The sequence below is a fragment of the Hibiscus syriacus genome, unplaced genomic scaffold (genome assembly GCF_006381635.1).
Source record: "Hibiscus syriacus cultivar Baekdansim isolate YM2019G1 unplaced genomic scaffold, ASM638163v2 tig00110637_pilon, whole genome shotgun sequence".
In the NCBI taxonomy this organism is placed as follows: Eukaryota; Viridiplantae; Streptophyta; class Magnoliopsida; order Malvales; family Malvaceae; genus Hibiscus; species Hibiscus syriacus.
In genome coordinates, this window is record NW_024062808.1 from 4,671,750 (window position 1) to 4,688,330 (window position 16,581).

A 16,581-nucleotide genomic window follows, 5' to 3' on the forward strand; every position below is an offset into this window, starting at 1 on the left:
AGCTTGCACTATGAAACCTGAGAAACATTTATGCTAACAACTTCCTTTTGATCATCTATTGATCCTAACTCAAGTCTTCGAAGAATATCTAAGGTTTACCTATTAAATCTACATATTACCCATTTCAATTTTCACTCATAGATTCTCTACCTGAATACACTTTCGACTATATCCATTGAAACCATAAAAAAATGCATGCTATTACACCTGCTGATGCAACTTGAAAAACAGAGGTAGCTAGAACCATACCAAGCATCACATCTGAACTAGGAAATATCTTGCCACGTGCCCCAAAGATCATCATCTTTAGCACTTCCTAGAGAATCTAAAGCACATTCCTCGATGTTTCTTGCTACAATACTGGCACTCTGAATGCTCTAAAACTCTATTGGAGTTTTTAACACCCGGTTGGACTGACAAAGATAACGTCACTCTCCTATACTCACGTGAATCTTTGGATCTCTTGGCCACCAATTAAGGTAAATCCTCTTATACACAAGTCCTCGTACATGGACCACTTGATTTGCCCAACAATCTTTTCTTCATGCTCTGCACCCTCTCCATGGCCTTAGCTTATCGTGACAACTCTGAAAACACTATAGGTGGGTTTATTGCCAACTGCATAAGGATGTACCGACTCAACCAGAGGAAATCTCTCTAATACTCAAAAATTGAACGATCTCCCTGAACCAATTGTGAGAAATGCATCCTCAAACCATCTATATGTGCCTCACTGATCTACTTGCCTATAAACTCCTCTAGGAACTGATGCTACGTAGGTACTTCAGGCTGTAGACCCATCTTTATAGGCTCCCACCAATCAATAACATTACCCTTGAGCAATGTGGTGATGCACTCTAACTTACCCTTTGGGGTGAGGTGAAGCTGCCTCAAGGTCCTCATGGTCTCTCTGAACTAATGATATATTAAAATCGGATCATCATCATCTAAACCGTAGAAGTCAACTATCTTATACCTCTTTAGTCTCTCTACTGGGATCTTTATCAACACTAACATACTCTGACTAGCTAGCTAAGTAGTCAACGCTTTAGGAATGGTGTCTACTATCTTTCTAAGAGTGGATATCAAACTTCTAAGAAAGGTCACCTCTTCGACTCTTGCGCCTAATGGAACCCCCTGATCCTCTACCCTAGGTAGGAACTCCTGACTAATGCTATCTAGATTAGATCCTCGGTTCTCCATCTTCTCATCGAGGCCAAGCACGGAACTATCAACCATCGTCATGCTCTACAACACAGATTTAAAAAGTAAGCACCATCAGGATTCCAAACTTATACAATTACTTTAAGTACCTAGGGGCATGTATTCACTGACGCCTTAGTAAAATCGATAACCGGATCCTATGACCGACTCAATATGATGCTCTGATACCATTAAATGTACTAAACCTGATTGGGCTTAAAGTCCCATACTAGGCTAGAGGCAACCCCTGATTTACAAAACCTATTCATTTTCTTTTAAAAAAATAAAATGGTATCACAAATAAAATATAAATAACTTATATAAAATATTTTATAAAATTGGAGCTCCGTGACACAAGATTTAAATCAAAATGTTATAATTTTTTCCTTAAAATCTGAATACAATAATAAGGTCCTATGAATACACATGCACACCAAAGCTATAATACAGTACTATGAAGAGGGATGCTGAAAGTCCTACCATGACGGTGCTCCTCAAACTACCCAATCTACAAACCTACCAACAAAAAACATCCAAAGTTTTAGCTTACAAAGACCAGCAGTATAATCGTTAATCTAGAAAAGCATAAGAATTTGATAAACGCAAGCATGCTAAAGACGTGGCTCTAAGCAGTAAGTTCATACATGATCTATATCAAGTGGTACCTAGTTAAGGCTTAGTTGTTCTATCTTTGAATTAAGGTTCTCACCATGAGTACACCTTAATAACTGTAATTATTACATATTATCTAAATACGACAATGAGACTCTTGTGTATTATCTGAATGCAAACCTGATTGTATTTTGCATTATATAAACGCAACATTTACTCTATTGTGGTAATATCTTGTATCACATAGTATCAGATACAATAATAAGGTCATATGAATACACATACACAGTAAAGTTGTAGTATTTTACTCTGAAGGGGGATGTTGAAAGTCCTACCATGACGATGCTCTTCAAACTGCCCAATCTATAGACCTGCCAAGGAAAAACATCTGAATGCTGAGCTTACAAAGCCCATCAGTATAATCTCTAATCTAGAGAATAGTATCAGATACAATAATAAGGTCCTATGAATACATATGCACACTAAAGCTGTAGTATTATACTCTAAAGGGGGATGTTGGAAGTTCTACCACCACAATGCTCCTCAAACTGCCCAATTTATAGACCTACCATCGAAAAATATCCGAAGGCTAATCTTACAAAGCCCAACAGTATAATCTCTAATCTAAAGAAGTGTAAGAATTTCATAAACGCAAGCATGCTAAAGACATGGCTCTAAGCAGTAAGTTCATGCATAATCTATATCAAGTGCTACTTACTTAAGGCTTAGTTGTTCTATCTTTCAAGTAGCGTTCTCACCATGAGTATGCCTCTAAGGGTTTCTAACCCTAATAACTGTAATTTCTACTCATTATCTAAATGCGACACTGAGATTCTTGTCTATTATCTGAATGCAAACCTGATTGTATTGTTCATTATCTAAATGCAACACTGACTCTATTGTGGTAATATCTTATATCACATAGTATCATATACTAACCTACTAAACAGAAGTATCGATATCACAAAGCATCAGTGAAGTCCCCTCTAATCTATTAGATGATCACCTGGTATCACATAATCAGGTAGACCATTAATAAGGAATCCTGATATCATACAATATCAGATATTTCCACTCAATTGAAGCGATGTCTTTGTACACACAACATCAAGCCAAGCTTTTCTGATAATTGAGGTCCTGGACTGGTGCAACTATACATGCATATCTAAGGCCCAAAGGCCATAAAACTTTGACACTACTAACCCACTCCACGCGAATGTTCAGGACTCATGCCCTAGCTAGCTCTTGAAGTGCCTCACGCGCTTACAATGCCCCACTAGGGCAACTAAGGTAACTTGGTTATACTCTAGCTTAACTGAAGTCACTAAAGTGGGGTCGTCCTCTCACTAGATGCTATCTCACTCGTTCTCTCACCTAGAACATTATGTGAAGGTTTATTAGTCTGTTACTATTGTTTATTAAGCTATTATATGTTGGCCTTTCATCACGTAAGGGTATTTTAGTCATTTTCTACCTCTACAAAGTTTCTATATGTATTAAGGTTTTTACAATGATTTATGTGGTTGTTGTTCATCATTGATACTATTTGATAGCCTAAAAACTAACTCGGGTTCAACTCTGAGTAACAACACTCTAGTCGCTCTTGCTACGTTTTTCTTTAATTCACCATCGAGTTAGAGGGATAACTGTACGTCCACCATTCATTGTCATTCTCATAGTACATGATTCATATATTTTGTAGTATGATTAATTCATCTTATCTTTTATTGGTATGTTCTCTATAATTATCCTTCGTTCTTAAAACCTCGTTCTAAAGCCCATAAGGGTAATTTGGTAATTTTTGTCCCTAAAGGTATTTTAGTCATTCTATCATACCCGAGATATATGCCCGATCTAAAATGTTATTAAACTCATCACTCTTAAGTCTATTTGACATCTTGAAGTCACTTAACCACTTTGGGTATTGATACCAAGCCTTTAGTATGGATACCCATATATTCGATATGAAGATCAGTTTTCCAGTATAGATACCAATCTTTTGGTATTGAGACCATGCGGTCTTGAGATCAAGCATCCAGTATCGATACCAAGCATCCGATATTGATGCTACAACCGTCAGTATCGAACCAAGGGGCAAATATCGATACTTCCTACAAAAAAGCTTAATTTTTGCCCCAATTCATCCAATATCGATATTATTCATCCCAATATCAATACTTGAACTCTAAAATGGATATTTTGGGTTCAGGAAACACCAAACAATCATCCTAAAGGCCATGGTTTGGTTTCTAGTTTTGTTTTGAAGCTTTAGTAAGTTTTTAGGGCCTAAAGTGTCATAAAAATGCATTAATAACACCTAAAACGCCATTTGATAATAACATCAACTATAAACCCTAAAATGTTTAAATACTCAAATCCTACCAAATACTTGAAATTTATGAAATCTTAATACTCTAAAGGATTAGAAATACACAACCATGATGCTAGAATCCCGAACTGAAGCTCTTTGTTTAAACCAATTTTTGTTCTTAGTGACTTTTCCTTAACTATAACTAAACAAAGACTTTGATTTAATAAAACAATGTTGCTAGGGGGATTATGAACGAAAATGATACATGAAAAAGGCTTAAACTCTTACCTTGGCTTGACCTTGGAGAGAAAGAGGAGAAGAATAAGAAAAATGGAAGAAAATGAAGAGGAATGGGAAAAACCCATGTCCAAAATGTTATAAATCCCCAAATTCTTTCTTGAATTTCCATAAATGGTATAATTACTCATTTGTTCCCTTGCAATTTATCTCATAATTCAAAATCCTTTTTTTATGACTAATTGGGCCTAAATACAACCCAATTAAACCCAATAACTTAAACCATGAAATCTACGAGGTCCACTTACCTCTTGGGTAATCCTGAAACTACTAGCCTAGAATATGGGGTGATACATGGTTAGACTTGAGGGGTCCAATAACACCAGAATACTATCAAATAAAACTACAAGTAAGAACAATAATAAACACAGTCACAGCTACAAACAATATCCGCTAGAATAACATAAAACTGACCTTTGTATGACGCTCGGGAAACAACCAAAACACCAGAGTTACTTTAGAAGTTAATGATCATCTTGTTATCAGAAATATCTAGATATACCTTAGCTACTACCGAGGCACTTCAGTTTCCAACTGGATGTAGATGCCCCAAGACTCGATGAAGTAAATTGGTTGAGTGTACATTTTTATGCAATTTTGGATCTCACCCTAAATACCCAAGGGTATCTTAGGTAAGCTAGATTAGTGTGTGCTTCGAGATGTATAACCCTCAGCCACACCATGATGTCTACCTAATCTTTGCATGTCAGCATCTTTTTTCGTTCGTACATATGCCACTAGCATACACGTGTAATGAATGTATGTAGCACAATACAGTTATTAGTGTGGCATTAATCTCATAAGCTTAGCATTCAGAAGTGTTTTTGTGTGCAGGTTCTTAGGTGACAAGTCAAGGAGCATTATCATCACAAGCAGATTCTAGACCAATCAAGGCTTCAGAGTACATCTTGAGTTATATTTAAAGGGCATGTACTATTCGTAAACTGTTTGTATTCAGTCGTAACTATGTTTTATTTTAAGCACTATATTATTATTTGGATCTTTTTTGGGAGCTCCCCTATATTTATAAACTCTAATATTATGTTTTTATTTTATGACTTTGATGGATGATTTCATATAATGTTCTACAAATGTTTTAAAGAAAAAATTTGGGTTAGCCACCTTGGTGGTCCCGTGTAACACTTTAATCCTCGATCTTTGGATTTGACTAGATTAGGGTGTAACAAGTATCTCAACCCTTGGGTTATCTCTTGGCATTAAGTTGAGTTATGCAACTCAACATCCTACGGATGCCACTCAACATCATCTGGTAGAAAGGTAACATTTATGCAATAATTTGGTGAAGGTATCCCGTCTTTTATAATAAGTGAAGTCACATCTACACTCTCAGTGGAGGCAACTCGATACTCTTTTAACCCATAGATTAAAGGCATATCCACTACGGTAGTATAATGGAGACATTTCTATGCCATGCTACCATGATAGAGGATAATAAGGACGTCCCTAAGATCCAAAGATATATTGGAGAATTCATAGTTTTCAATTCTTATAAGTATTAGTTACTCAAATTTTATATATTATTTCCAAATGAGGTTTTCTAAGTATTTAATTTGGGGATGGTTTGGCTACTCCTCATGTGCGGTGTTCTTGGAAAAACTAGAATAATCCTTAATTTTATGGTTACTTGTGTAGAGAACACACTTGGGGGGTTCTTGGGAGTTTGCCTTGATAATTTGGGTCTTATGGGAATTAGAAATATCAAGATCAAGAGACACATCATTATGTGAGGTTGCTTATTTTCATTTATTTTCTCTTAAAAGGTGTAAGATATGTGTCATTGGTCGGATGGATTGGACTCATTGGTGTTCTGGCTTCGCCTATCACCATGTGTTGTGTTTCTGTTGATAGACTACACTCCATGTATTTTCCAGGTGAAGATACTAATTTTTTTACCCATATTAATTTATTTATTATTATTATAATTATAATTATTATTATAATTATTATAAATATTATTATTATTATTATTATTATTATTATTATATTAAATATATATATATAAATAATAATAAAAAAATACAAGCCCAATTTTCCAGCCCAAACCAAACTGAAACCCAAAACATTTAGGGTTTCAGTTAGGGTTTTCTAACCCTAGCCCTATGCGCCGCCGCCTCAAGGGTTTCCAGCCACCTCTGAAGTCCTCAGCCACCGCCGTTGGTTCCAGAAGGCCACACGTCCGTTGCCTACGCTCCACCAATGCCACGAAGCCACCCCGAAGAGGCCTCTAGAAGCTCTGCTGCCATAACCCCGACCGTCCACGTCGCTTCTATGGTGAGTCACCAGCATAGCTTGGTGACTCACCGAAATTTTCACCCTTCAGACCGGTCCGATGGCTACACCGGTGATGGTTATAAAACCATCACCCCATCTGCGAACAAGAGAAGAAAACAGAGAGACAGAGAACAACAGAGAGAGACGGAGACCACACAGGAGACCGAGAGAGATACAAGATACTAAAAAACTACCAACGATCTCAACAACAACACAGCAAAGAAACAGAAAAGAAAGAAAAGAAAAAGAAAGAAGAGAAACTTACTCTGTCATCGGAGAACCCCAACCGTTGCCGGATACAACGAAAACCGAAGGTACTTTTGTAGATTTGCTCCGATTAGGAGCTTTTTAAGGAAAAAGAGCACCGGAAACGCCCTTAGGACGATCCGATCTATTAACGGTGTAAAAATAAAATTTTCCAGCCACCGGATGCGATGGCCGGCGGTGACGGTCACGGCGGCAGACGGTTGCCGTCTGGTGACCGGCTTCCCTCCGATTAGGGAAGCTAGAGAGAAGGCAGAGAGAAATTTGTTCTCTCTCTGTTAGAGAGAGAACAGAAATAAGGAAATGAGAAGCTGGCCCGTAGGGCCAGCCGGCTTAGGGTATAAATACCCTCTCCCAAACGACGTCGTTTTTGGGAGGGTATTTATGTAATTTCATAAAGGGTAAACCCCGTCCGAAGCCATTCCAACTTGTAATTTTTTATATTCTAGTCACTAAATCGAGTTTATAATACTTTTAATTCAGATCTTTAATTTTAATTTCATTTATTTTAGTCCTTTATATTAAAATAATATATTTAGGATAAATAACATATTTAATCCATTAATTTTAATAAATAATATTTTTATCTCTAGTTTATATTTTTAATTTATTTTAATATTATATTCGAATTTTAAATAAGTTTATTTTAGTCACTAAATTATTAAATAAGAAAATAGCATGTTTAATCCCTGTAATTTTGATTAATTATGAATTAGGTTTTTAATTTTAATTTTACTATAATTTAGTCAATAATTTTAAATATTTTTATTTATTGCTTTTAAATATATAGTTCTAATTGTATTTTTATTATTTTAATTTTACTTGTTTATATATTTAAATATTTTTATTATTATTATGTAGTCATAAATATATATATAATAAATAATTTTTTTTTAAATTATTTTAACATTTATTTTTCAATATCGAAGAAAAGGGCAGTCTTAATATAACTGGATGTCCTATTCTGGTTAAAATTAAATATTATAAAAAATATTATTTAATTTTATGTAAATTAATATTTATTAATATCAAAGAAAAGAGCTGTCTTAAAGCACCTAGAAGTCCTTTTCCGATATTTTTAAATAAATAAATATTTTTATATAATTTCGAAATAATAGGATTATAAATTAAATATATTTTGAATTTTTTTAATAGAGACAATTTATAATTAAAAAGTACCAATTTTGGGCGTTCTAGGGGTGCTAATCCTTCCCTAAACGTAACCGACCACGAATCCCTTTTTATTATTAAAAAGAACGAATTTTTGGTTATAAACGCAGATCAGTTCATTTTTATTTGATGTTTTCTTAAAACTCTTTTAAAAAATAATTTTTAGGTATTCGACCTACCTGACCCAAAAGGCCGATGGCGACTCCCAAATTATTTTTAAAACCATTTATTCACATCAATTTTCCCGCCAAATAAATATTTCGTGTCCGGACGAAAACCGGTTACGACAGCTTGGCGACTCCGCTGGGGACGTGGTCAAACTTTTAAAAATCAATTATAAATTGTCTCTATTAATTATAAATTAAAATTTCATATATTTAATTTATAATTTTTTATATATATATATACATATTATTTTTATAGTATTTATATATATTATTAATATTACATTTTATTTGCAAGTATTTTATTATTTATTTTTCTGTGAAAGGTTTGAACATTTCTCCTCACACACAACACTTGCATTGCATAACATAAAGCTCTATAATTGAGTTGTCCCTTTTAAGTGGGAGTGAAAGCGATGTCTTCGTGAGAATTTATTCTCCGTGTCAGACCTAGCAAGTAACTTTCGGGGTTCATATGCTCTATGTCTTCGTGAGAATTTATTCTCCGTGTCAGGCATAGAGAAATGTATCCCCTCGAATTAAACTCGATCCACTTTAGTCTGTGACGGACTAGGATTGAGGGTTATCAACCCAAGGGGGCAATAACAAGGACAATTCGGGTACATTTATTCTTAGATCTGAAACCCTGCATATAAAAAACCCTAGAAACTCTTCCGATCTGAAGTCATGCCGAAATTTTGTCCAAAATAGGTGTACACACAGGAGAAATGAAATTTAACTTTCCTGTTAATTTATTTATTTTCTTTACTGATTAAATTACATGTATAAATTATTTAAATTTAGAAAAAGCATGTTTAAATAAAAATATTTAGGTAAATGTTATTATTAAATTTCTTTATTATGTAAACTAATTCATTTCTTTTTGTGTGTTCTTTATTTTTCTGTTTGCATAGCATCATACAGGATAAAGGGCATTGATCCTTGTGCTAATTGTCTCATTGGAAAGCCTTCATCCATGGATAAAAAGTGTTCAAATCAAGTAATTCTAAACTCAGAAGTAAGACAGTGGGCTAAGGATTTACAAAGACAAGAAGGAGACAGTCTGCAGGATGATTATGTATCTGACTTAGCCAGTTATGCTCCAGTTTCACTAAAAAGAAATGATATGCAAGATTTGCGAAGTATTTGGGAAAGTTGGGATTCAAATAAAAAATTGCAGTTTTATCAGACTTACGGAGACATCCCATATTTGCTATATGTTGAAGTTGATGATGAATTACTCAGAGCCCTAATTCAATTCTGGAATCCAGGGTACAATTGCTTCACTTTCAATAAAGAAGATTTGGTCCCTACTATTGAAGAGTACACAACTTTGTTACATATCGAAGGGGCTTTGGAGAATCGAATCTATTCAAAGTCAATTAAAACTCAACCCTTTCGAGTTAAATTAGCAAAGATTGCCGGGGTACGAGAAGAATGGGTGGCATCCCGTACAAAACAAAAAGGCGAAAGCGAAGGCATTGCTTGGACCAACATTAAAGAACTTATTCAGAGTCATCCAGATATTAAAGTACGATTCGATTTATTTGCTCTGGGTATGTATAGTATGGTCATCTTCCCAAAAGTATTGGGATATGTTGAAGCTGCAGTGGTAGATTTGTTTGAACAGCTACCGAAAAAGATTAATCCTGTTTCTGCAATCCTAGCAGAGACCTTCAGATCGTTAAATGCTTGTAGAAGGCTAGGAGGGGGACGATTTTCAGGGTGTACCCAGTTGTTATATGTTTGGATCCGTAGTCATTTCTGGAGGACAGAAAAGGTTTCATACCGACGCTTTAATACGGATTACTCACCATTAAAAGAATTTCTGGAGTAGGAATGGCCGAAAGAAATTAAGAAAGATATGTGGATTAATGCCTTTGGAAATCTGCAAAGCAATGACATTGTTTGGCGAGCCCCATGGCAAATACAAAGGGAATTCTTTTACAAATGTGGAGATTACAACTGGATAATGCTGCTCGGATTATGGGGAGGAATTGGATATGCACCACTTCTGGTCATAAGACAGTATGAAGGTCGTCAATTTGTACCTGTCACTGCTGGATTACAGTCATCTGAGTTCGCATTCCATAGCAAAAATTATAAAAGAAGTATCATGGAAGCCGTTACAGCTTGGAAAACAACTTTTTGTATCCGAGCTAAAGCAGCAAAAGAAATGCTAACTCCTGATTATGAAGAATGGAGATCTGTCAGGAAAAATGAAAATATTCCTCTACCAGATCAAAAAGAGGATATCTCTATGGAAGATCGCATTAAGGTGGTTCCATCAGAGAATGAAATCCTGAGAGCTGAGTTTGAAGCAGAAAGAGAAGGATGGTCGAAAGAATTAGAGCAAATGAGACAAGATAAAGCTATGTTGGGGGTTGACATTGACTTTCATTCATCACAATGTGCAATGTTGAGAAAAGATAAAGAAAAAGTTGATGATGAATTCAGAGCATTACAGAAAAATTACCAGGAGTTATATAAATCCCGGAAAGCATCAGGATCAAGCCAAGCAACAATATAGATGACCAGAGAATTGAACATCGAGAAAAGATGAGTTGAAGATCTGAAAGGAAAGAATAGCCATCTACTCAAAAGCCTTGAGAAAGGAGAGCAAAAAAGGGAAGATTTTGAGGTTGACAAAAGAGAGCGAATTATAAAAAGCAAGGCTGAACACCGCGAGATCATGAATGAAATGCAAAAAGAAAGGGATCGAGCCAAAGATTTAGAAGAGATAAAGAATGACATCTTTGATAAATTTGAAGGTGAGAAAAATATCATGTTCAAGGGATTTGAATCTGAAATGAACCAGTTGATTGTCGAACTTGAAGTCAGGGGCCAAAGGATTGAAGAGTTCAATGTTGAAAAAGAAAAATGGGAGCTGGAAAGAAAGAATTTCAACACCAAACTTGAGGTAGAGCAGGAAGTGGCTAGCAATTGGATGCAAAGATGCAGAAACAAGGATGTTCAAATCCAGAAACTTAATCAAAGAACGCAAGAAGCACGAACAAAACTTGAAGAAGATCTGGATCAGTCTAGAAACAAAAACTCAGAGTTTAACGCTTACATTTTGCAACTTGAAGAGTCATTATTTCAAGAAAAGGTTCGTCTAGGACCTAATGATCTCAAAGAAAGTAATGAAGAAAGTGCTTCACTGCAAAGACGCATTAGAGATCTTGAAAAAATTCTGCACAATTGTCAAGTCAGAATCACTGAGTTAGAGCAAACTCTTGAAGGAATGAATGAACAATGGCAAAAGTCAACTAATTTCTATGTGGAAAAAAGTGAAGAAAGAAGTAATATGGTGTTCGAGGCCATGGTACAAATGAGCGAAGTTGCTAGATATGTTGGGGAATTAGCTGTTGAAGCCAAAATAATTGAGCATCACGTTGATCCAGTTTCTAAGATCGGAAAGAAGGTGTCATGGTTAATGAAAGAAATTATAGAGCTTAATAGGAAAGCTACGCCTTATCTGTAGTTATGAACTATTATAAAGAAACTTTTGTATGCCGATGAAAGTTGTTCTATGAAAGTTAACTTTTTGGGATCAATACCTTTTTGCATACATACATTTTGCATACATTCATCATTCATTTCATAAATTTCTTTATGAATATGTTTTTTTATTTTATTTATTAAGATAAAATTCATTAATTAAAATTTGGAAATAATAATATTAAAAGATTTTTCAATCGCAGTTATTCTGGCCAAAAGAGAAATACAACATCACTACGGTACTAGACAAGCTACTAAGAGAATTATGGAGGATAAAATACAACGTATTGAGGAACAGCATAATAAAGAACAAGCAGAAATGAGAATGAAGTTGGAGAAAATTGAAGCCAATATTGCAAATTCACAAGACAGCATGATGCAGAAAATAGAGGACATGTTTAAAAGACAGGCTATCATTGGAAAAATGCCTGAAAATCCTGTATCTTTCGACCAAGAACCTATGTATCCTCTAGGTTTTCCACCAGAACCAATTTATCATTCTGGTACTACACCTATACAAATCAATGCTCGTACATCAGCATTTCAAGAAGCTAAACCACATGAAAATCGACAAGTGGATCCTGCATCTTCAAGTAAAAATCCGTTTATATCAGATGTGAAAATAGGGGATTTTAATACTGAACATTTAATCCCAGATTTGAATGAGCTGAATGAGAAACAAAAAGTAAATGAATAACTGACCAGACAGATCAAGAGCTTAGAAGAACGGATGAAATCCGTGGAAATAACTTAATCATTCTATGGGTTTGATGCTAGTGAGTTGAGTTTGGTTCCAGACTTAATCCTCCCCATCAAGTTCAAAGCTCCTGAATTTGATAAATATGATGGTACTACATGCCCTTCATCCCACATTACTATGTTTTGTTGAAGAATGGCGGGATATGTGAAAGACGAGAAATTGTTAATTCACTGTTTTCAGGATAGTTTGACAGGACCGGCTTTAAAATGGTATACTCAATTGACCAAAGCCAACATTAGATCCTGGAAAGATCTGGCTAAAGCATTCTTAGAGCAGTATCACCACGTAACAGACATGGTTCCTGATAGATGGACTCTCCAAAACTTGGAGAAAAAGAATAATGAAACATTCAGACAGTATGCCCAGAGATGGCGTGACACAGCAGCCCAAGTTCAACCACCTTTGTCAGAAAAAGAAGCCACAATAATATTTGTCCATACATTGAAAGCTCCTTATTTAAATCATCTAATGGGGAATGCAACCAGAAATTTTGCAGATTTGGTCATTTCTGGAGAACTCATTGAAAATGTATTGAAAAGTGGCAAAATCGAATCAAATGAGGGGTCTAGTTCCAAAAGACCTATGTACCAAAAAAAAAGAGAATGAAGTCAACAATGCAAATTCTTACAACAAGGATTCATCGAAAAGTGTTACAATAACCCAGCCAAGGGTTAAGAAAGAGGAAACAAACACTAATCGAACAGAGTCCAAAGGATCTCGAAAAGAAAATGAAAGGTTGTCTTTTACACCTTTACCAGTACCATATGCAGAGATCTATGATTCGCTGTTAAAAGTAGATGTCATACGGCCCTATCCTTTGGTTCCCATGCAACCACCATTCCCTCCTTGGTATGATACAAAGGCACACTGTGTTTACCATGAAGGAATTACGGGTCATTCTATTGAAAACTGTTTGGCATTCAAAAGGGTGGTTCAAAATTTGATCAACACTGGAAAGTTGGAATTCAATACACCATCTGCATCAAATCATCCATTGCCAAATCATGGAGATAAAAACGTGAATGCAATTCATGAAGAGAACAAAAAGAAAGCAAAAACTGACATTTCTGAAATTAAATCTCCTTTTGTTTGGGTATTTCAACAACTCTCTTTAGCCGGTATAATTCCACAACAATTCAGGCCAAAGCAGAATGAAGGCAAGAATTATTGTGAATATCATCAGGAGAAAGGGCATAAAATTCAATTATGTCCTGAGTTTAGGGATTTGGTGCAAAAATTGATTAACAACAGAGAAATAGAATTCTTTGAAGAAGAACCAGGGAAAAAAGAGGATGATGTTTGCTCATCAGAGGATTCTAAACCTAATCAAAGAATAAATGATCCTGTGATCATTAATGTGAAATCATCTACGGCGATTCCTGCACCAATAAAGCTGAAAGTAGTTATCACCACTCCTCTACCATTTCTATACAAAGATACCCGCAGGGTACCTTGGAATTATACTACCAATGTTTCAATGGTAGGAGGATCTGTTTCTCTAGAAAAAACAGAAGAGAAAATACAGAGTTTGGGTATAACATCGACGTCTGAAGCAGTGAGCGAAGTCGGGTTCTTTACAAGAAGTGGGAGATGTTACTCTCCCGAAACACCCAATGATTCAGAACAAGTGAAAGCAAAAGGAAAAGCCATGGTAATACCTCAGAAGGTATTTGAGGATGAATCCCTTCCAGCATTTAATGAGCCTGTGACAGAAAAACAAGCTCAAGAATTTTTGAAATTCTTGAAACATAGTGAGTATAGTGTGGTTGAACAACTACACAAACAACAAGCGAGAATTTCTATTCTTGATTTATTGATAAATTCAGAAGCACATAGAAATGTTTTGATGAAAATTCTCAATCAAACATTCATCCCTGAAGATATAGCCCTTAATAAACTTGACAGAATTGTGGGACATATAGCCGCTGACAATTACATAACGTTCACGGATGATGAAATACCGGAAGGTGGAATGGGGTCAGTAAAAGCTTTGAACATCACGACACATTGTCATGGTCATGTGTTGCCAGGAGTATTGATTGACAATGGATCCGCTCTCAACTTGATGCCTCTAGTCACACTTCAAAGAATGCCTGTGGATCAATCACACATGAAGAGTTATCAGAATGTAGTGCGAGCATTTGATGGTACTCAAAAAGAAGTGCTTGGGAAAATGGAAATACCGTTGTTAATTGGACCAGTCGTGTACAGTATTGACTTTGTGGTGATGGACATCCACCCTACATATAATTGTCTATTAGGGAGGCCATGGATTCATTCAGCAGGAGTCGTTCCATCTTCATTACATCAGAAATTGAAATTTGTTGTTGATGGACAACTAATATGCGTAGGAGCTGAAGAAGAAATCATTGCGTCGGTAACAAGTGATGTTCCATATGAATGCTCTTTCCGAGCTCTTGAATTTGTAAATGCAACCTTTATTGCAGAAAGAAGCAAAATTCCATATCCCAGATTGTCTGATTGCACCAAGATGACGGTACAACAAACTTTAGGCATCGGAGCTAAAGCTGGGAAAGGGTTAGGAAAGAATCTTCAAGGAATTTCAGTTCCTATAAATATACATATGAAGAAAGATCGTTTTGGGCTTTGTTTTAAGCCCAATTTTCAGCAAAAGAACAAAGAGATGAAAAGAAGATGTGAAGACAAAAAGGCAAAATTGAAAGGGGGATAAATCCTTTGGAAACACATGTCTTTTCCACAGTTAAAGACCACTTTTAGATCAGGGGGAACAATTAATGTAGAACAGCAGCTTGTTGAAGCCTTTGAAGAGGAAAAGTTGACGAAAGATCAAAACATAGTTGAAGAAGCTATGAATGGATTATTTATCAACATGATCATGAATGACAACAAGACTGGCAAATACTTGGATAGGATTCGCCCATGTTTTCCTGGAGAAATACTCAACAATTGGACCACTGAAGATCTTCCTATAGTTTTTAATATTAACGCAGAGTAATATTCAGAACTAATCTTTATGTTTAGCTCAAAAATATGAAAACTTTTTGTTATCTTGTAAAGGAAATTATGTTAAATATAAGAAATTTTCTTTAACATTTTCAGATGGCAATCATTCTTTACATTTTCTTACATTTTTACATTTATTTATTTCATAAATTTACTATATTCTTTCGGAAATATGTCCGACTTAAATTTGCAGGTATCACCATTTTAATAGCATGTTTATTCCTAAATTTAATCAAGAGATAAATTTAGAGCAACCTATATGTCTGGAAGAAATCAATGGGTGTGAGGATGAACCGGAATGTGATGTTCCTACTGAACTATTAAGATTGGTAGAAAAAGAAAACAAACAAATTCTACCCCACAAAGAAGAGATGGAGACTGTGAATTTGGGAACAGATGAAGAAATAAAAGAGGTGAAAATTGGTACTACTCTGACAATCCAGATAAAACAAGAATTGATAAATCTCCTTCAAGAGTTCAAAGATATCTTTGCCTGGTCTTATCAAGATATGCCTGGTTTAAGCACAGATATAGTGATACACAAGCTTCCAATCAATCCAGAATATAAACCAGTCCAACAAAAGCTCAGACGAATGAGGCCATAAATGTTGTTGCAGATCAAAGAGGAAGTGATGAAACAGATCAATGCAGGTTTCCTACAGGCATCTAAATACCCAGAATGGGTAGCCAACATTGTTCCCGTACCAAAGAAAAATGGAAAAGTTTGAATGTGTGTGGATTACAGAGATCTCAACAAAGCTAGTCTGAAAGATAGCTTTCCATTACCCCACATAGACACATTGGTAGACAATACTGCAGGACATGCATGGTTTTCATTCATGGATGGTTTTTCAGGATATAATCAGATAAAAATGAATCCTGAAGACATGGAAAAAACAACATTTTTTACTATGTGGGGCACATTCTGTTATAAAGTGATGCCATTTGGATTGAAAAATGCAGGGGCAATATATCAAAGAGCCATGGTAACTTTGTTTCATGACATGATGCACAAAGAGATT